At 45.4% G+C, this 22,481-nt stretch overlaps 1 protein-coding gene across 3 annotated transcripts in view; it reads left to right on the forward strand.

Annotated features, from left to right (window-relative positions):
• Nucleotides 1-22,481, forward strand: part of LOC124012776 (catenin alpha-2) — a 711,900-nt gene that overhangs the window by 107,841 nt on the left and 581,578 nt on the right. Inside the window, exon 1 of one of the 3 annotated variants that reach the window (XM_046326730.1) lies at nucleotides 13,989-14,195. The exons of the other annotated variants lie outside the window; for them this stretch is intronic. The gene's annotated coding sequence lies outside the window, so the exon portion shown is untranslated. Of the gene's footprint in view, nucleotides 1-13,988; nucleotides 14,196-22,481 lie in introns of those variants that run through there. 3 annotated transcript variants of the gene reach the window in all.

A 22,481-nucleotide genomic window follows, 5' to 3' on the forward strand; every position in this document is an offset into this window, starting at 1 on the left:
ATTAAATGTGCTTATTAAACTTGCTCATTGCGTGTGTGTGTGTGGGATGCTGTGCCTCGCCGGTTTAATCGTGCATGAGAGAGATGGAGCCGCGGGAGCAGCAGCAGAGGAGAAGCCAAGGTCAGCTCTCTCCTTGTGTGTGCGTGTGTGTTTGTGGTGTGTGTGCGTGCGTGCAGTGTACTGTGTGGGAGCTAACTAATCTACCTCCACTGAACACACAGTAATGACCCTGACTCAACAGACAGGGTCCACACTGAGACAATATGAGACAGAGGTTCCATTTATAACTCACCACCATGACGCGCTGGTTGCATAAGATTCTCAGCCCCTGTAGTCAATCTTCACGGGGGCCTAGAAGCACAGGACAAACACGCCACGCCGACGAACGGTTAAAAGCAGAGGTTGTCCGTCCTATCCCCTCTGAAGAGGCCATCCTGACGATTCTACATGTCGAATCGCCACCCTACGTCGACACCCAGCAGTTGATCGCTAGCGCACAGCGGGCCGCCGGCTGCTTTTCAGTCGTTCATATTTGCGGTGCATTTTGTCCTTAAAGGTTTAGGGTGACAAGTATTTTGATTATGAAAAAACATATTTTTTTTGTGTGGACTGTAATATAATATCATTTCTATAATATCTTTACGAAGTATACTTTCTATGTTTTACTCATGCTGCTCCTCTGTGTTTATGTCACAATAATTCCCCTTCCAAGCTCTTCTGGCTGGGCTGCACTGCTTCATGGACCCTGACACTTATTGACACCTGGCTGATTTACTAGTTTGGGCAACAGACAAACTTGGTCTCTTTCTCTTTTTCTCTCTGAATCCCCAAACCACCTCCTCGGACCTACCGACTCGCTCCTAGGGCACTCGATTGTCACTGGTTGGTGACGAAACTCTTGAGGGTGACTTTCCAGGGAGTGGCGAGAGTGTCACGCCCTGATCTGTTTCACCTGTCTCGTGCTTGTCTCCAGCCCGCTCCAGGTGTCGCCCCTTTTTCCACATTATCCCCTGTGGATTTATACCCGTGTTTCCTTTCTTGTCTGTTGCCAGTTCATCTTCTCAAGCCTACCAGCGTGTTTTTCCGTGCTCCTGTTCTCTCTAGTCCCTGTTTTCTAGTTATTTAGGTTTTTACCATTCGGCTTGCCCTGAGCCTGCCTTCCGTTCTGTACCTTACAGCCTCTGCCCTGGATTACTGACCTCTGCCTGGCCTTGACCTGTCGTTTGCCTGCCCCCTGTTTTGTAAATAACTTCTGAGATTCGAATGGTCTGCATCTGGGTCTTATCCTGAGTTCTGCCGATGAGCCTGGTCTTTTAATGGACAGGTAGACACGTAATGACCAGTAGTCCCGCAATACAGACAACTCTTGGTGTTAAGTCTGCGTAAATGTTCGGCTGGAGACAACCTTGATCTGCCGAGTTGCATCGGCTCCGGGAAGAGGCGAGTCGGCAGACCTCGGAGGAACTCAGGTAACCTTGGATTCTCTCAGAAACGCCGGGGACTGGCAAGACGAACTGGTAGAAGACAAACAGAGAACACCGGTATAAATCCACAGGGGATAATGGGGAAAATGTACGCCTCCTGGAGGGGGGTGGAGACAAGCACAAGACAGGTGAAACAGATCAGGGTGTGACAGAGATATTAAAATAAACCCATCATCTACGGAACACACTCTAAATTATATAAAACAAACATGAAATTCAAATGAACACATCCCCCCCCTGTCGTTTTACAAGATATAAACCTCAGCAACAGTTTGGGCTGTAATTTCATCTTTTACATATGTCAAGTCTCGAAATGAACAAATATAATGGCATATAATTAGGCACCCCCTTCTTTTTTTGTGAAATTTCGCAAACTCAAAAAGAACCCGATGCCTTATGGGTTTCGTTGCTGGGTCAGTGTAAGTGGTTATAGGAGAGTCTAATTAGCCCCTACACCCTCAGCTTTGGGACACTTGTGCTTAGTGGTGGAGGTGCGTGTGAATGTGCAAATGAACTGCCCAGGGGCGAATGGAAGGAAGTGATTTGGGATTCAGTCTCTCTCTCTCTCTCTCTCCCCAGCCCCTATACTGCAGTGCACAGTGACTGTGCTACTGCCTACATTTACATTTACATTTAAGTCATTTAGCAGACGCTCTTATCCAGAGCGACTTACATAACTTTCCTTCACTTTGAAAATGTGGAGTAGGTTGTGTCGATCTATCAGAAGAAACATCAAATGTAATCCCTCTTTAGATAGAATTAAGGCAGGCACTGTATGCACGTCCTATAATAAACAAAGACAAATTATAGTAGCTCTGTTTTCAATCAAAATAAAACAGGCTCATAGAAATGGCTGGAACGTTATCATACACATCCATGTGTTTGATACTGTTCCATTTACAACATTCCAGATATTATTACAAGCCATCCTCCCCTCACCAGCCTCTTTGTGTGGGTTTTGAAAGAATTTCACTATTGCCTGCACAGACAATGAATTATTAGCCTACATATTCATATTGACCTTAACCTGACCTGATTATTATGTCCAGGAGGTTGGCCTTCCTTCTTTTCTCTTCTCCCACAGCGAAAAGCAAGCTGTGAAAGGTCCCTCTCTCTTGCAGCTCTGCCAACACATCCGCAATCACGTGAGCCACAAACTGACGGTCTCTCTGCACCTTTTGAGTAGCGTGCCTATTGAGAGTAGCGTGTCTCAGACCTGAGTTTTAGTGACAAAAAAAGAGAAAGTGCAGCGCCAGCGCTGGGATGGACCGTGTGTGATCCCCAACGGGGTTGGTGTGATGAGCCAGCAGAGTCTGCACTGGGCTGAACCCTACACATCTGAGACTGTGTTTGCGTGTGTGTGTGTGTGTGTGTGCGTGCATGTGAGTCACCGGTGAGCTCATCCACACTTGGGACCGGGCCAGTACAACTGACATGCAGCTAGGCATGATTGGACTGCAGCCAAAGATGTCTGGGGCCTCTTGCTCTGCGTCTCTCTCCCTCTGTCTCTCTCTCTCTCTCTCTTGTTCTCTCTGTCTCATGCTTTCGCTCTTTCTCTTAATCTTCTTTGCCTTGCCACCTTACCGTCTCTCTATCCTCTCTCCCTCTCCGCTCAGTCTCCTCTTTCTCTATCCTCTCTCCCTCTCCGCTCAGTCTCCTCTTTCTCTATCCTCTCTCCCTCTCCGCTCAGTCTCCTCTTTCTCTATCCTCTCTCCCTCTCCGCTCAGTCTCCTCTTTCTCTATCCTCTCTCCCTCTCCGCTCAGTCTCCTCTTTCTCTATCCTCTCTCCCTCTCCGCTCACTCTCCTCTTTCTCTATTCTCTCTCCCTCTCCGCTCACTCTCCTCTTTCTCTATCCTCTCTCCCTCTCCGCTCACTCTCCTCTTTCTCTATCCTCTCTCCCTCTCCGCTCACTCTCCTCTTTCTCTATCCTCTCTCCCTCTCCGCTCACTCTCCTCTTTCTCTATCCTCTCTCCCTCTCCGCTCACTCTCCTCTTTCTCTATCCTCTCTCCCTCTCCGCTCACTCTCATAAGTCATTAGTAGGTCATCTAAAATCTGGAATCATCTGTTTGTGGGAAGCATGATCATCCCTCCATACTGAACATACTGCATATATTCTTGTAAAACAGCGTAAAATCAGTCTACGCTAAAAGCATCATTTAACAGCAAGCCTCATTTTCCTCGTTATCTGATTCGTCCGTGGCCCATTCTCTGCCCTCCTTTTCACATGAGTACTTCTGTAATGAGTGTTGTTTGCTCTCCGAGCTGGAGGTTACATGCAAATATCAAAACTGTGCAGAAGATCCCGAAAGTACAGAAACTCGAGTGTTGAAACAGGCTGAAACATCATGTTTTTAAACTTTCTATTCTGTCCTTTAGTTGAAGATTATACGAGAAAATTCAAATGTTGTGTCTTAAAAAACTCTAGTTATGTGCATGAAGTAAATGTGCAATAAATAAATATATGTAGGGTTTCAAATAATAATGACCAATAAATAATAGTAGATCATGCAGAATCTCAGCACACCGTCCATCCTCCCATCCCGGTTCCCATGGTCATGTCCCACGTCCCATCTCTCTGATGTCATCAGCTCAAACTCAAAGTAACGTTTCAGAGTGGCCAGTCCAGACAAGCCCTTCCCACGTGGAAGGCTGTGATGGATGGACCAGGTACCACACAATGACAGACACAGGACACACATCTAAGGCCCGTTACCAGACTGGAGAGAGAGTAAATAGGGCAGGGCACAATGTCACTATCTAGCCTCATTTGTCTCATTTGTCCATTGACATCCAACTTCTGCAGTTAATGGACGTTCTTTACTGTGGAAAAAGACAGGGCTACATCGGTAAATTGAGGGAGATGGGGAGTTAGCTTAATGTATGGGCTGGGGATGAACAAATATAATGCTGCATCTCTGGTTTAGATGTTATCTCTAAGGTTAAACCTCAAATAATGAAAGGGAGAAAAGCTTTGGCACGGGACCTCAGATCCTCTAAAAGTTCTACAGCTGCACCATTGAGAGCATGTTGACTGGCATCCTACAGCAAGGGACTACAGAGGGTAGTGATTAAGGCCCAGTACATCACTAGGGCCGAGATCCCTCCCATCCAGGACCTCTACACCAGGCGGTGTCAGAGGAAGGCCCTAAAAGCTGTCATAGACTCCAGCCATCCAAGCCATGGACTGTTCTTTCTGCTACCGCGCGGCAAGTGGTACCGGTGCTCCTAGTCTGGGACCAAAAGGTTCCTGAACAACTTCTACTCCTAAGCCATAAGACTGCTGAACAGTTCATCAAATGGCTTCCAGGACAATTTTCATTGATCCCCTTTTTTTGTACTGACTCACGCACTGGCAGGATGTGTACTCAGAGCATGCATGGACCGACTGGCTAGTGTCTTGACTGACGTTTTTAACCTCTCCCTGACCGAGTCTGTACTACCTACATGTTTCAAGCAGATCACCATAGTCCCTGTGCCCAAGGAAGAGGAGGTAACCTTCCTAAATGACTAGCGCCCCATAACACTCACGTAGGTAGCCATGAAGTGCTTTGAAAGGGTGGTCATAGCTCACATCAACACCATCATCCCGGAAACCCTAGACACACTCCAATTCGTATACCGCCCCAACAGATCCCCAGATGATGCAATCTCAATCACACTCCACACTGACCTTTCCCACCTGGACTGGTGTTCATTGACTATAGCTCAGCGTTCAACACACATGCATATTGATGCCACACACACACATACACACGCACTCTTTCACAGTCTTTCACACTCTTCACATACGCTGCAGCTACTCTGTTTATCTCTCCTGATTGTCTAACCATGTCTACCTCCAGCTACGTGTACATATTACGCTGGGAAAAAATATACACGCAACATGTAAAGTGTTGGTCCCATGTTTCATGAGGTGAAGTAAAACATCCCAGAAATTATTTGATACGCACAAACATATTATTTCTCTCAAACAAATGTGTTTACTTCCCTGTTACTGAGCATTTCTCCTTTGCCAAGATAATCCATCCACCAAACAGGTGTGGCATTTCAAGAAGGTAATTAAACAGCATGATCATTACACATCATTACTCTTGCTGGGGACAATACAAGGCCACTCTAAAATGTGCAGTTTTGTCACACAACACAATGCCACAGATGTTGCAAGTTATTACGGAGCCTGCAATAAGCATGCTGACTGCAGGAATTTCCGCTAGAGCTGTTGCCAGAGCATTTAATGTTAATTTCTCTATCATAAGCCACCTCTAACGTCGTTTTAGAGAATTTGGCAGTACGTCCAACCGGCCTCACAACCGCAAACCACGTGTAACCACGCCAGCCCACTACCACCACATCTGGCTTCTTCACCTGCGGGATCATCTGAGGCCGTCCACTCGGACAGCTGATGGGGGTTTGTGGGTTTGCACAACTGAAGAATATCTGCACAAACTGTCAGACGTTGTAACCGACATCAGTGGGCAAAAGCTCATCTTTGATTGCCACTGGCACACTGGAGAAGTGTCCTTTTCTTGGATTAATCCCGGTTTCAACTGTACCAGGCAGATGACAGACAGCTTGCATACTGTTGTCTGGGCAAACTGTCCAATGGTGGCGGTGGGGTTATGGGATTGGCAGGCATAAGCTACGGACAACGAACGCAGTTGCATTTTATCAGTGGCAATTTCAATGCACAGAGATACCATGACGAGATCCTGAGGCCCATTGTTGTGCCATTCATCCACCACCATCACCTCATGTTTCAGCATGATAATGCACGGCACATGATCTGTACACAATTCTTGGAAGCTGAAAATGTCACAGTTCCTCCATGGCTTGCATACTCACCAGATATGTCACCCATTGAGCATGTTTGGGATGCTCTGACTGTTCCAGTTGCCGCCTATGTCCAGCAATTTTGCAGAGCCATTGAAGATTGGACAACATTCCACAGGCCACAATCAACAGCCTGATCAACTCTATGATAAGCAGATGTGTCACACTGCATGAGGCAAATGGTGGTCACACCAGATACTGACTGGCTTTCTGATCCACACCCATACTTTTTTAAAGGTATCTGTGTCCAACAGGTCTGTATTCCCAATCATCTGAATTCCATAGATTAGGGCCTAAGGAATTCTATTTCAATTGACTAATTTCCTTATATGAACTGTAACTCAGTAAAATCTTTGAAAATGATTGCATGTTGCGTTGATATTTTTGTTTAGCGTATATAAATGATCTGTCTAAAGTAAAAATACTTTAAAGTACAACTGAAGTAGTTTTTTGGGTATCTTTACTATTTATATTTTTGACAACTTTTTACTTTTACTTTACTTCATCCCCAAAGAAAATAATGTACTTTTTACTTCATACTTTTTCTCTGACACCCACAAGTACTTGTTACATTTGGACAGGGAAATGGTCCAATTCACTTACTAAGAGAACAGCGTGGTAGTGCGCCCCTGGCTATCCATAATATAAGGCATTTGGAAATGATTAATACTTTTGCATTTAAAACCAAATACTTTTAGACTTTTACTCAAGTAATATTTTACTCGGTGACCTTCACTTTTACTTGAGTCATTTTGTATTAAGGTATCTTTACTTTTACTACAGAATGACTTTTGACTACTTTTTCCGCCTCTACTCTTACTCCTGCACATTGACTCAGTGCCGGTGAAAAACTTCTTCTATATAGTTTCATTGTTATTTTATTGTGTTACTTTTTCTTTACTTTTTAACTGCATTGTTGTGAAAGGGGTCGTAAGATAGCATTCCACACTTACGTTTCATCCGGCATGTGGCAAATAAGATTTGATTTGACTACTTTTGAGCTCTGGAAAACGTCTGACTACATTTTTGGAGTGCAATGTTCCTTTAACATTTAACAACACCTCAGACTTGTGAGTTGAGTTCAGTTTCCAAACTCAGTGTGCCGTTTTTTTGTGGGAGGAACCATTGTCACATGAAGAGCCACCATCGTCTGGTGGGATGTTTTAGAGTGCGAGAGAATCTAGCTGCCAGCTTATTAACGGAAAACGTCACAAAACCCATATCACATCAAATGCACGCTTGCTCACGCGCACACACACATAGCCACTAACACACACACACCACACACCACAGCTTAGATTTGACACGACTACACACAGTAGACTTTTGGAAAAAGGAAAACTCCAAATACTGATGCCAAGTGACAGTTGTTTTTTTCGTGACAAACATAGCTGCTGAGTTCAGCGAGGAATCTGGCTTTTTGCCTCCCATTTAAGTCAATTCATTATGCATGGATGTAACTGTCTCCCGCTGTTTCCTCTTTTTCATGCCTTATTTATATTGATAGTATTTATTTCCAAAGTCGCATTATTAGCAACCCCCTTTTAGCACTTATAATGTAAGTACAGAACCAGTGAAAATTTTGTACTTCTCATTCATTCAAGGGTTTTTCTTTATTGTTTACTCTTTTCTGCATTGCAGAATAATAGTGAAGACATCAAAACTATTCAATAACACATATGGAATCATGTAGTAACCAAATAAGTCTTAAACAAATCGAAATATGTTTTATATTTGAGGTTCTTCAATGTAGCCACCCTTTGCCTTGATGACAGCTTTGCACACTCTTGGCATTCTCTCAACCAGCTTCATGAGGAATGCTTTTTCCAACAGTTTTGAAGGAGTTTCCACATATGCTGAACGCTTGTTGGCTGCTTTTCCTTCACTCTGCAGTCCTACTCATGCTAAACCATCTCAATTGGATTGAGGTTGGGTGATTGTGGAGGCCAGGTCATCTGATGCAGCACTCCATCACTCTCCTTCTTGGTCAAATAGCCCTTGCACAGCCTGGTGGTGTGTTGGGTCATTGTTGAAAAACAAATGATAGTCCCACTAAGCGGAAAAAAACAGATGGGATGGTGTATCACTGTAGAATACTGTGGTAGCCATGCTCGTTAAGTGTGCCTTTTAATTCTAAATAAATCCCGACTGTGTCACCAGCAAAGCACCCCCACACCATTACACCTCCTCCGTGCTTCATGGTGGGAACCACACATGCGGACATCATCCATTCTCACAAAGACACGGCGGTTGGAACCAAAAATGTCAAATTTGGACCAAAGGACAGATTTGCACCAGTCTCAACATAGTGCTTGATGGTCTTTGCGACTGCACTTGAAGAGCCTTTGAAAGTTCTTGACATTTTTCAGAATTGACTGATCGTCATGTCTTAGAGTAATGAGGACTATAGCTTTTCTTTGCTTATTTGAGCTGTTTTTGCCATAATATGGACTTGGTCTTTTACCAAATATCTTCCGTATACCTTCCCTACTTTGTCACAACACAACTGATTGTCTCAAACACATTAAGAAGGAATGCAATTCTACAAATGAACTTTTAACAAAGTACACCTAATGCATTCCAGGTGACTACCTCATGAAGCTGGTTGAGAGAATTCCAAGAGTGTTCAAAGCTGTCATCAAGGCAAAGCACAGGTACTTTGAAGAATCTCAAATATAAAATACATTTTGATTTGTTTAACACTTTTTTTTGGTTACATGTGGTATTTCATAGTTTTGATGTCTTCACTATTATTCTACAATGTAGTCCAAACTTTTGACTGGTACTGTATGTCGTTTTGTTTGTTGTTAATGACTAAATTCCTGAAATTCCACTTTAGATGAGGAAAGGAAGTAAATACTAATAGAGGAAGTGTCTCAGTCAACGTTTATAGCAAGTGTTGTTTCACTATATGTGCGGGAGAGTTGATCTCCTGTGAAAGATGTTTTTACCTGGGGCTTCATTTCATCAGATCAGCGACTCTTCAGTCCATTCGGCAGGTGCTAGACGCTCTCGATTAGGGGGTTCATTTCAAACATCTCATTGGCTGTCAGAACAACGATTGACTGTCCTAACTCTCTGTTTGGTCTGACTTGACATTGATTGTCCTCAGATCATGAAGCCTAGTCCGGTACTGTGTGCGTTTCCCATATTCTCTGGAGATTTAGAAGTGTGTTCTCGTTGAGGTTAAAGCCAAAGGAAGCTCCATGTCCTTCCTGTCCATACAGTATTCTGTATTATATTCTTGTATATGAGCGTTTCCTGTCTCAGCTACGACAGGATTTTATTAGTCTGTTTTACGTGATCTCGTCACCTTGAATTTCCCACTCCATTATACCACGCCCACAAATCAAAGTATTAGATTTGCGTGTGTCTTTCTGAATGAGATGCATTTGGATTGAGACTGTAATGGTGTGTGTGGGGGGGGGGGGGGGGGGGCGTGGTCGCACATTCTACTAAACCAACCAGATATTTCGTACCGTCATCTCTGTCTCCACAAACACAGATGAATACTGTGGCGTCCGCCCTACGTTGAGATCGTTCCACCCGGAGACTTTGTAAGACATTACAACTGCTGTAATCCAATCGCACATAGTAGAGGCCGACACATTTCGTTGGAGGCAAGCAACCGCATTCTGGATTGGACTAGAAATGACCTCCCTATTCCCTCTGTGTGTAGCCTACATTTCTCCTTACTGAGAATCTTACAGCCCTCTGGTTCGGTGGCCCTGAGGGGCCACAACTTTAGATCTCTGCTTGTGGTCTGTCTAATTGGTGGAGCTGTATATACCCCACTTGCGTCTTGCCCGTCTCTATATTCTACATCTCCTGATATTTTCAGGTTTTACTGTCACATGTGCAGGTACAGTGAAATATCTCAGGCTCTAACTGCAACAACGCGGTGATCAATAACAAAGTGACACAAAAAGTAACAAGGACGAAGAAAAAAAACACAAGACAAAAGAAAGAAGAAGAACGCGATGGTTCAGAGCTCCAGTTTCCTGTCGTCTGCCATCTAGAGGCCCGGACGCTGTCTGTCTGTCTGTCCAGCAGATTAGAACTCCATTTCAGGGTGTTCACCTCATTACAAGTCGTGTCTGAGCTTCCCCGGGCTTATCAGAGTCGGCTGTGGTCCTCAAACTCTGTCAAATGACAACGTGCAACTTACAGCAGGCTAGCTCATAATAGATATTGAATCTGACACGTCGACTGGATACCGTGACTTCACACGGCCCGTTGTAGTTCCATCTGTACTTAGAGCCGGGAGTTTTTTCCTCCTAACCATGTGGTATGGCTGTAACCAGGGCCTATATAACTAGTGTCCAGAGTTGTTCATGGTCAGGTGACATGTTTAAGAGAAGGTCCTACTTCTTGTTTAGTCTATGTCTGCCATGGTGGGCTGACCATGCACATGTCTGATACAGTCACTCTTGCCAATGAGTTGTATGTGAATGGAGCATCCCTCTTGGGCTTCAACTGTTGTCTGTAGACTTGTCCTCAGCAGCTCTGCTCAGCTCTTTTCTTCAGATGACCAGGCAGCGTCTCTTGACGGCTGTGTGTTCGCCACAGGTCGAAGTAGATGAGGGAGAAAGAGCTACTCACAGATCAAATCAGAAGTTGTTTGGCCATCGTAACATTTCCATATTGACTCGTTTGGACGTGTTTCAGCAAAGGACCATCTTAATAAATGCAACTTAAAGGGAAGAAAGCATTCAGTGTATCACAAATCAGAGCCAATTGCTTAATGTTATAATTGATATGCTCTGCTTATAGTTAAACAAATTACATTCTGTCCAATCTCTCTGATATAAAGTTTATTTTATTTTGAATTCTCTGATATCAAGTTTTACCATTTTCTCTCTGATACCAAGTTTGACCATTTTCTCTCTGATACCAAGTTTCCTCTTCACAGTATGAGAGGTGAGGATTCAGGCGTTTAGGGTTCTGTGTGGAGTTTATCAGAGCATGGACTATAGTTTACCCCTTGACCCCACAGATGGCTGGCTGCCTGCTCCCAAGCGTGTCTCTGCTATACGGGTTGTCGCATTCTAACCGTACACACTTTGGTCACGCTCCCTTGCCACACTCAAACCGTCTCCCACAGACCCCTTTCCACTCACTGGTGCCCCCGATCCACACCAGCCAATCTTGCAGAGAATGACCCCTGCATGAACTACTGGTTCACTGCTACTATAGAATACATATGCTCTGCATGTCACATGGAGTCAGGAGACTTTTCTGGTCATAACGAGGCTATAAGCTATGAACTCCTTTTTGCTGGTCTGATAATGTGGTGAGTAGCAAATCATGGGCCTGCACACATCAGAAGTGGGACTGCACAGGTGAACATCTCTCTGTGGAATGGCCCTCAAGACACTGTTGATTCATACGCATTCACTGTGGCGACTCCGGATCAGGCAACAGCTTGTGTCCGAGGTTACATGCTGATGATAGATGGCGTTTCCACGGCCCTGTCCAAAATTCCTCACCGATACTCCCGTAAGAAAGACCCGGAAGTGATTGATAGACCTGCACTTCCTTTGTATTCGCCAGACAGATGCGTTCATCAAGTCCTTTCAGCAGCTGAAATTGGTGAGGATCTCTCTGAAATTGGAAACGTCGGAGGGTGCCATGTTCTCGATGGTTGCTTAATGAAGTGGCAGCGGCAGACTAATGTCTGGGTCATACATCCGAAGTATTAACTTCAAATAGGAGGCTTTGAAGATATCCACACCAAAAAAAAGAGCCTGTGTGTGATTTTGGGGAGTGTGCGGGTTTTGTGGATTGATAGACGAGGGGTGTGGTGTGTGGAAGAGTAGTACGCACATTCTAGCCATCTGTTAGGTAACAAAACAGAGGCATGTCTTCCTGAAAGGAGACCTGGGAGATCGAACAGTGGCTTTCTCAGATCTGCTCACAAGAGACGTGATTAAGGAGTAAGCAGCACTCCTTGTACCTCATTTAATTTGTAGCCACCTGTCCTTTTCTTTTCTTCTCTGCGTGTGGTTGAATGGAAGCTACCAGTTAGCGTTAAAACCACCAAGGACAACTACTGCGCCAGTTGCTCGGCTGTGCTGCACTGTACTGTTGAAGAACATCTAACCCTGTCTATCGACAACAATAGAGTCATAGTTGATCCATCTATTTATTTCTGTTTGTGATGATTAGTGGTTGTTTATTTCCAACAAAAGCATTTGAAGCATTTTAGCATCAGTGCATTAAACATTAGTTAAGCGACGTCTGTATCTGGAGGTTTGGGGGGGTGTGAAAATGATCGACGGACCTAGTGTGAACTTTTCCCGTGGTCTGATTGATCCACTTAATTAAGTGATTCAATGGGCCCTCTGTCGCGACACGCTTCCCTCCTTCCCTCCCTCCATCTTTCCCTCCCTCTCATCCTTCCATCCACCCATCTTCCTTTGACCGCGGTTGATTTAAAGTCTCTCTCTCACTCCCCTCCCTCTGAAAAGGGAACCAAGCGACATTCCAAACCCTGAGTGATGTAAACAGTGAGAGAGAAAGAGAGCCAGAAAGTATATAAGGAGAAGAAGAGAGAGAGAGAGAGAGAGAGAGAGAGATGGAGAGAGAGACAGACTGACAGAGAGAGAGAAATGAAAGGAAAGGAGCAACATAAAAAAACATAATTCTGACGAAGCCTAACATAGAGGTGGGGCAATAAGGATTTGAAGTATTGGGAGTGGCTCAGAAGCACATAACTGTCACTAAGGTGGAGTGGTTGTGACGCTCCTGCTGCTGGTGTTGAGTTCCACTGAGGGGCTGGCCTGATGGGGCCTGATGATGTGCTGAATCATGGCAGGCAGAAATAGTCCCAAGCCACCGTCTCAGTAGGCACTCCGTACTTCCATTGATAATGACACAGTTAGGCTACAAGCTGGTTCCGTTCTTTCTTTCTCACTTTTTCTCTCTGGCGCTCTCTAACTATATCGCTCAAATCAATCAATCAAATGTACTTTATAAAGCCCTTTTTACATCAGCAGTTGTCGCAAAGTGCGAGTGTCTCTCTCTCGCTTTCTCTCTCGCTCTTTCTCTCTCGCTCTTTCTCTCTCGCTCTTTCTCTCGCTCTCTCTGACCCTTTTCCCTTTCTCAGACATCCCCCCTCCGTCTCTCTCTGTCTCTCTCGCTTTCTCTCTCGCTCTTTCTCTCTCGCTCTTTCTCTCGCTCTCTCTGACCCTTTTCCCTTTCTCAGACATCCCCCCTCCGTCTCTCTCTGTCTCTCTCGCTTTCTCTCTCGCTCTTTCTCTCTCGCTCTTTCTCTCGCTCTCTCTGACCCTTTTCCCTTTCTCAGACATCCCCCCTCCGTCTCTCTCTGTCTCTCTCGCTTTCTCTCTCGCTCTTTCTCTCTCGCTCTTTCTCTCGCTCTCTCTGACCCTTTTCCCTTTCTCAGACATGCCCCCCTCCGTCTCTCTCTGTCTCTCTCGCTTTCTCTCTCGCTCTTTCTCTCTCGCTCTTTCTCTCGCTCTCTCTGACCCTTTTCCCTTTCTCAGACATGCCCCCCTCCGTCTCTCTCTGTCTCTCTCGCTTTCTCTCTCGCTCTTTCTCTCTCGCTCTTTCTCTCTCGCTCTTTCTCTCGCTCTCTCTGACCCTTTTCCCTTTCTCAGACATCCCCCCTCCGTCTCTCTCACGATCACTCGCTTTCTCTCTCGCGCTCTCTCTTTGTGTCTCCCCCTCTCTATCTCTGTCCTCCCACCACCTCTCTCTCCCTTCCTCTTTCTCTGTTGCTCCAGAACACTCATCCACAGGCTTAGGCACTGTGCGTTGCTCTCCGAGGGACATAATAAGGGAGCGTGGGCGTCTGCGAACAAGCCTGGATGAAAATGGCACATCTCCAGTCCTGCTACTGGGCTCTGACCTCTTCGAGGTAACACTGCCTTGAGAAGAGTGTGTGTGTGTGTGTGTGTGTGTGTGTGTGTGTGTGTGTGTGTGTGTGTGTGTGTGTGTGTGTGTGTGTGTGTGTGTGTGTGTGTGTGTGTGTGTGTGTGTGTGTGTGTGTGTGTGTGTGTGTGTGTGTGTGTGTGTGTGTGTGTGTGTGTGTGTGCGTGCGTGCGCGCGTGCATGTGTGCCCTGCTGACTGAAACCCATCCAAGAGGCAATTTTAAACCAGGCTAATCCTACACACGGCCACGCCACATGCTCTCCGGATTGTGTTTAGACCAAAAAGGGCATTTTAATAACGACAAAAGAACCTTCATTTAAATCATCCACACCTGGGAAAAACCTCGACCCATACATTAGTCTGTAAGCGCTATTTGAGAGGGATGATGGGCTATTTTGCTGGACTAATATCCTACACACAACATGCTGCTCTGTACACTTCATATTCCATGCTCTCCTCTCCCCATCATGGTTCCCAGTGATACATTGCTGTCCATTGAGTGTTATGTTGCTCTCCGTTCCCCCTTGCCCCTGGTACTGGGGATGGTCTCGGTGGGCGAGTGTATGTCTGTCTGACTCAGTTGGTCATCTCCGAGAAGGCCATCGCTCTGCCTTGGCCCCATTGCCCTCTCTCTGTCTTCATTCCACCGTGTGGTTATCTAAAGGGACATTTGACCTTCACTTCATGACTGTGTATGTGTCTGTGTGTGCCTATCTGAGTGTGTGTGGACGTGTGTGTGTGTGTGTGGACGTGGGTGTGTGTGTGTGGATGTGGGTGTGTGTGTGTTTGTCAAATCAAAGCAAAGCAAATTGTGTTTGTCACATACGCCAAATACAACAGTGAAATGCTTACTTACAAGCACTTTATCAACAATGCAGTTTGAAGAAAGTGTTAAAGTTTTTAATAAATAAACTGAAGTAAACAACAAATAAATACAAATACAAATGAAAAAAAGAAGAAAATAGAAAAGTAACAAATAATTAAAGAGCAACAATAAAATAACAGTAACAAGTCTATGTACAGGGGGTACCGGTACAAAGTCAATGTGCGGGGGCACATGTTAGTCAAGGTCATTGAGGTAATATGTACAGGGGGTACCGGTACAAAGTCAATGTGCGGGGACACATGTTAGTCAAGGTCATTGAGGTAATATGTACAGGGGGTACCGGTACAAAGTCAATGTGCGGGCGCACATGTTAGACTTTGTACCGGTACCCCCTGTACTTGGCTCTCTGGTACTGCTTACCGTGCGGTAGCAGAGAGAACAGTCTATGACTAGAGTGGCTGGAGTCTTTGACAATTTTTAGGGCTTTCCTCTGACACTGGTATAGAGGTCCTGGATGTCAGGAAGCTTGGCCCCAGTGATGTACTGGCCGTATGCACTACCTTCTGTAATGCCCTGCGGTCGGAGAATGCCATACAACAGATGCCATACCAGGCAGTGATGCAACCATGCTCCCGATGGTGCAGCTGTAGAACTTTTTGAGGATCTGAGGACCCATGCCAAATCTTTTCAGTCTCCTGAGCGGGAAAAGGTGTTGTCATGCCCTCTACACAACTGTCTTGGTGTGCTTGGACCATGTCAGTTTGTTGGTGATGTGGACACCAAGGAACTCGAAGCTTTCAACCTGCTCCATTACAGCCCAGTCGTTGAGAATGGGGGCATGCTCGGCCCTCATTTTCCTGTAGTCCACAATCATCTCCTTTGTATTGATCAAGTGGAGGGAGTGGTTGTCTCTCTGCATGTGTGTGTGTGTGTGCGAAGGGGGTTGTAGTGTTATTATTAGGATTATACCTCTCTCTAGTTGTACCTCTCTAGCTGTACCTCTCTCTAGTTGTACCTCTCTAGTTGTACCTCTCTAGTTGTACCTCTCTAGTTGTACCTCTCTAGTTGTACCTCTCTCTAGTTGTACCTCTCTAGTTGTACCTCTCTAGCTGTACCTCTCTAGTTGTACCTCTCTAGCTGTACCTCTCTCTAGTTGTACCTCTCTCTAGTTGTACCTCTCTAGCTGTACCTCTCTCTAGCTGTACCTCTCTCTAGCTGTACCTCTCTCTAGCTGTACCTCTCTCTAGCTGTACCTCTCTCTAGTTGTACCTCTCTCTAGTTGTACCTCTCAAGCTGTACCCCTCTAGCTGTAGCTCTCTAGCTGTACCTTTCTCTAGTTGTACCTCTCTCTAGTTGTACATCTCTAGCTGTACCTTTCTCTAGTTGTACCTCTCTAGCTGTACCTCTCTCTAGCTGTACCTCTCTCTAGCTGTACCTCTCTAGTTGTACCTCTCTAGCTGTACCTCTCTCTAGTTGTACCTCTTTAGCTGTACCTCTCTAGCTGTACCTCTCTCTAGTTGTACCTCTCTCTAGTTGTACCTCTCTCTAGCTGTACCTCTCTCTAGTTGTACCTCTCTCTAGTTATACCTCTCAAGCTGTACCCCTCTAGCTGTACCTCTCTAGTTGTACCTCTCTCTAGTTGTACCTCTCTCTAGTTGTACCTCTCTCTAGTTGTACCTCTCTATAGCTGTACCTCTCTCTAACTACAAAATCTCTCTAGCTGTACCTCTCTCTAGCTGTACCTCTAACTATACCTCTCTCTAGTACCTCTCTAGTTGTTGTACCTCCCTCTAGCTGTACCTCCCTAGTTGTACCTCTCTCTAGCTGTACCTCTCTCTAGCTGTACCGCTCTAGCTGTACCTCTCTCTAACTACAACCTCTCTCTAGCTGTACCTCTCTCTAGCTGTACCGCTCTAGCTGTACCTCCCTCTAGCTGTACCTCTCTCTAGTTGTACCTCTCTAGCTGTACCGCTCTAGCTGTACCTCCCTCTAGCTGTACCTCTCTCTAGTTGTACCTCTCTCTAGTTGTACCTCTCAAGCTGTACCCCTCTAGCTGTACCTCTCTAGTTGTACCTCTCTAGCTGTACCTCCCTCTAGCTGTACCTCTCTCTAGTTGTACCTCTCTAGCTGTACTTCTCTCTAGTTGTACCTCTCTAGCTGTACCGCTCTAGCTATACCTCTCTCTAGTTGTACCTCTCTAGTTGTACCTCTCTAGCTGTACCTCTCTATAGCTGTACCTCTCTCTAACTACAACCTCTCTCTAGCTGTACCTCTCTCTAGTTGTACCTCTCTATAGCTGTACCTCTCTCTAGTTGTACCTCTCTCTAGTTGTACCTCTCAAGCTGTACCCCTCTAGCTGTACCTCTCTAGCTGTACCTTTCTCTAGTTGTACCTCTCTAGCTGTACCTCTCTCTAGTTGTACCTCTTTAGCTGTACCTCTCTAGCTGTACCTCTCTCTAGCTGTACCTCTCTCTAGTTGTACCTCTCTCTAGTTGTACCTCTCTCTAGCTGTACCTCTCTCTAGTTGTACCTCTCTCTAGTTATACCTCTCAAGCTGTACCCCTCTAGCTGTACCTCTCTAGTTGTACCTCTCTCTAGTTGTACCTCTCTCTAGTTGTACCTCTCTCTAGTTGTACCTCTCTATAGCTGTACCTCTCTCTAACTACAACCTCTCTCTAGCTGTACCTCTCTCTAGCTGTACCTCTAACTATACCTCTCTCTAGCTGTACCTCTCTCTAGCTGTACCTCTCTCTAGCTGTACCGCTCTAGCTGTACCTCTCTCTAACTACAACCTCTCTCTAGCTGTACCTCTCTCTAGCTGTACCGCTCTAGCTGTACCTCCCTCTAGCTGTACCTCTCTCTAGTTGCACCTCTCTAGCTGTACCGCTCTAGCTGTACCTCCCTCTAGCTGTACCTCTCTCTAGTTGTACCTCTCAAACTGTACCCCTCTAGCTGTACCTCTCTAGTTGTACCTCTCTAGCTGTACCTCCCTCTAGCTGTACCTCTCTCTAGTTGTACCTCTCTAGCTGTACCGCTCTAGCTGTACCTCTCTCTAGTTGTACCTCTCTAGTTGTACCTCTCTAGCTGTACCTCTCTATAGCTGTACCTCTCTCTAACTACAACCTCTCTCTAGTTGTACCTCTCTCTAGCTGTACCTCTCTATAGCTGTACCTCTCTCTAACTACAACCTCTCTCTAGCTGTACCTCTCTCTAGTTGTACCTCTCTAGTTGTACCTCTCTATAGCTGTACCTCTCTCTAACTACAACCTCTCTCTAGCTGTACCTCTCTCTAGTTGTACCTCTCTATAGCTGTACCTCTCTCTAACTACAACCTCTCTCTAGTTGTACCTCTCTCTAGTTGTACCTCTCTCTAGCTGTACCTCTCTATAGCTGTACCTCTCTCTAACTACAACCTCTCTCTAGCTGTACCTCTCTCTAGTTGTACCTCTCTAGCTGTACCTCTCTATTTCTGTACCTCTCTCTAACTACAACCTCTCTCTAGCTGTACCTCTCTCTAGTTGTACCTCTCAAGCTGTACCCCTCTAGCTGTACCTCTCTAGCTGTACCTTTCTCTAGTTGTACCTCTCTCTAGTTGTACCTCTCTAGTTGTACCTCTCTCTAGCTGTACCTCTCTCTAGTTGTAACTCTCTCTAGTTGTACCTCTCTCCAGTTGTACCTCTCTAGCTGTACCTCTCTATAGCTGTACCTCTCTAGTTATACCTCTCTATAGCTGTACCTCTCTCTAGCTGTACCTCTCTCTAACTATACCTCTCTCTAACTATATCTCTCTCTAGCTGTACCTCTCTCTAGCTGTACCTCTCTAGCTGTACCTCTCTAGCTGTACCTCTCTCTAGTTGTACCTCTCTAGCTGTACCGCTCTAGCTGTACCTCCCTCTAGCTGTACCTCTCTCTAGTTGTACCTCTCTAGCTGTACCTCTCTCTAACTACAACCTCTCTCTAGCTGTACCTCTCTCTAGCTGTACCGCTCTAGCTGTACCTCCTTCTAGCTGTACCTCTCTCTAGTTGTACCTCTCTAGCTGTACCGCTCTAGCTGTACCTCCCTCTAGCTGTACCTCTCTCTAGTTGTACCTCTCTCTAGTTGTACCTCTGAAGCTGTACCCCTCTAGCTGTACCTCTCTAGTTGTACCTCTCTAGCTGTACCGCTCTAGCTGTACCTCTCTCTAGTTGTACCTCTCTCTAGTTGTACCTCTCTAGTTGTACCTCTCTAGCTGTACCTCTCTATAGCTGTACCTCTCTCTAACTACAACCTCTCTCTAGCTGTACCTCTCTCTAGTTGTACCTCTCTCTAACTACAACCTCTCTCTAGTTGTACCTCTCTCTAGTTGTACCTCTCTCTAGCTGTACCTCTCTATAGCTGTACCTCTCTCTAACTACAACCTCTCTCTAGCTGTACCTCTCTCTAGTTGTACCTCTCTAGCTGTACCTCTCTATTTCTGTACCTCTCTCTAACTACAACCTCTCTCTAGCTGTACCTCTCTCTAGTTGTACCTCTCAAGCTGTACCCCTCTAGCTGTGTTCCTCTCTAGCTGTACCTTTCTCTAGTTGTACCTCTCTCTAGTTGTACCTCTCTAGTTGTACCTCTCTCTAGCTGTACCTCTCTCTAGTTGTACCTCTCTCGAGTTGTACCTCTCTCCAGTTGTACCTCTCTAGCTGTACCTCTCTATAGCTGTACCTCTCTAGTTATACCTCTCTATAGCTGTACCTCTCTCTAGCTGTACCTCTCTCTAACTATACCTCTCTCTAACTATATCTCTCTCTAGCTGTACCTCTCTCTAGCTGTACCTCTCTAGCTGTACCTCTCTAGCTGTACCTCTCTAGCTGTACCTCTCTCTAGTTGTACCTCTCTAGCTGTACCGCTCTAGCTGTACCTCCCTCTAGCTGTACCTCTCTCTAGTTGTACCTCTCTAGCTGTACCTCTCTCTAACTACAACCTCTCTCTAGCTGTACCTCTCTCTAGTTGTACCTCTCTAGTTGTACCTCTCTAGTTGTACCTCTCTAGCTGTACCTCTCTCTAGCTGTACCTCTCTCTAGCTGTACCTCTCTCTAGTTGTACCTCTCTCGAGTTGTACCTCTCTAGCTGTACCTTTCTCTAGTTGTACCTCTCTCTAGTTGTACATCTCTAGCTGTACCTCTCTCTAGCTGTATCTCTCTCTAGTTGTACCTCTCTCTAGTTGTACCTCTCTAGTTGTACCTCTCTAGCTGTACCTCTCTCTAGCTGTACCTCTCTCTAGTTGTACCTCTCTCGAGTTGTACCTCTCTAGCTGTACCACTCCCCTCTCTCCCTCTCTCTCTCTCTCTACCCCCTTCTCTCTCTCTCGCTCCCCTGAGCTTTACCCACACAATGCCCTTTACACAGGAGCTTAAACGTCCTGCTGCATTATTCAGCAAGGATGGCTATGCACACTGCTCAGGGTTAAACATCATCTGTATCTGACAGGAAGCATGTGGCGTGGCCGTGTGTTTGAGAGAATGTGTCTGTGTGTGATAGTAAGGGGCTTGTCCCCCTAGACACTTTTATTAACGCTGAATGCAATGTCCCACTGCTAGCAGTGCTTCAGGGTGCATACCCTGTCTCCCGTCACCGCCTCTCTACATTACACGCGCACACACACAGCGATACAACCGATGGCAGCAGGAGCATTTCTGCTGGACGGACATTGGGAAGTGTAAAGCTTGGAGTTCTGCAAGCGGAAAATTAAACATCTGCACAGTACAATAAGTATTTAGGGTCCATTGACCAGTGGTCTGGAGAGGAGTCGCTGCATGGCATTTAATATTATTGATCTGCAATAAAAGAGAGAGAGAGAGAGAGAGAGAGAAAAGGTTAGCCTAACAACACCACTGCAGCATAATCAGATGTAGATCACCCATTTAAAAGATTGCTTTTACTGCTTACCATCTCTATTTATACAGTGATGTGATGGTGAATACCTTAACGGTACAGTAACCTGATATAACCCTGATGTAACCCTGATTAAATGATACTCTACTGCTGCATCTCTACCTCCAGGTGTCTGAGCAGGTGTTGTGCTGGTCCAGCTCGGCATTGGGCAGTGAGCACACGGGCCTTCCAGCTCTGTCAGGAGGAAGGGGCCGAAATTCATCCATCTTATTGTGGGAAACTTGTGGGAGGCTACCCGAAACGTTTGACCCAAGTTAAACACTTTTAAAGGCAATGCTACCAAATACTAATTGAGTGTATGTAAACTTCTGACCCACTGGGAATGTGATGAAAGAAATTAAAGCTGAAATAAATCATTCTCTCTTCTAAAATTCTGAAATGTCACATTCTTAAAATAAAACGGTGATCCTAACTGACCTAAAACAGAGAATATTGACTTGGATTAAATGTCAGGAATGGTGAAAAACTGAGTGTAAATGTATTTGGCTACTTATTCAATACTTATTCCTGTTACCTTACTAGAATGTATTGATTTCAAGCTATAATCCAACAGTCCCAATCCCCAAACCTCCGAACTAGCTACCAAGACGCCATTTGAGCTTAGAGTAGCCAGCTTGTCTAACTATCTTAGATGGCATGCCTGCTGTCAAGGTTAGTAGACTTTAGAAAAGCAAGTGTAGTATTTATGTGGACTATGTACAAAAAGTGGTGTAATTTCTAAACTGTTCACCTGATATGGATCGAAATACCCTCAAATTAAAGCTGACCGTCTGCACTTTAACCTTATGATCATTTCAAATACAATGTACTGGAGTACAGAGCCAAAACAACAACAACAACATGTCACTGTCCCAATACTTTTTGAGCTCGCTGTAAAATGATTTTGCCTAGAATCTGAACCTAGGTCTACTATAACCCATGTATTCAAACTGCACCACATCAACTACTTCGGTCTCCTCCTTCACTTTGTCTTTGTTTGTTCTCTTGTGTTTGTTCTGAAAGGGACTGGGGCCGTTTGGTACATTACGGATGTGTGTTCTCTTGTGTTTGTTCTGAAAGGGACTGGGGCCGTTTGGTACATTACGGATGTGTGTTCTCTTGTGTTTGTTCTGAAAGGGACTGGGGCCGTTTGGTACATTACGGATGTGTGTTCTCTTGTGTTTGTTCTGAAAGGGACTGGGGCCGTTTGGTACATTACGGATGTGTGTTCTCTTGTGTTTGTTCTGAAAGGGACTGGGGCCGTTTGGTACATTACGGATGTGTGTTCTCTTGTGTTTGTTCTGAAAGGGACTGGGGCCGTTTGGTACATTACGGATGTGTGTTCTCTTGTGTTTGTTCCGAAAGGGACTGGGGCCGTTTGGTACATTACGTTTGGTACATTACGGTACAGCCACGTGTTGCCTTGGCAATGTTTATCTCTTCAACAAAAAAACAACGCTGAATTGGAGGGGCGTCTGTCTCTTTCTCCCCCCCCCCTCTCAGTTCAATTCAATTGAAGGGCTTTATTGGCATGGGAAACATA

The sequence above is a fragment of the Oncorhynchus gorbuscha genome, linkage group LG24 (genome assembly GCF_021184085.1).
Source record: "Oncorhynchus gorbuscha isolate QuinsamMale2020 ecotype Even-year linkage group LG24, OgorEven_v1.0, whole genome shotgun sequence".
Classification (NCBI taxonomy): domain Eukaryota; kingdom Metazoa; phylum Chordata; class Actinopteri; order Salmoniformes; family Salmonidae; genus Oncorhynchus; species Oncorhynchus gorbuscha.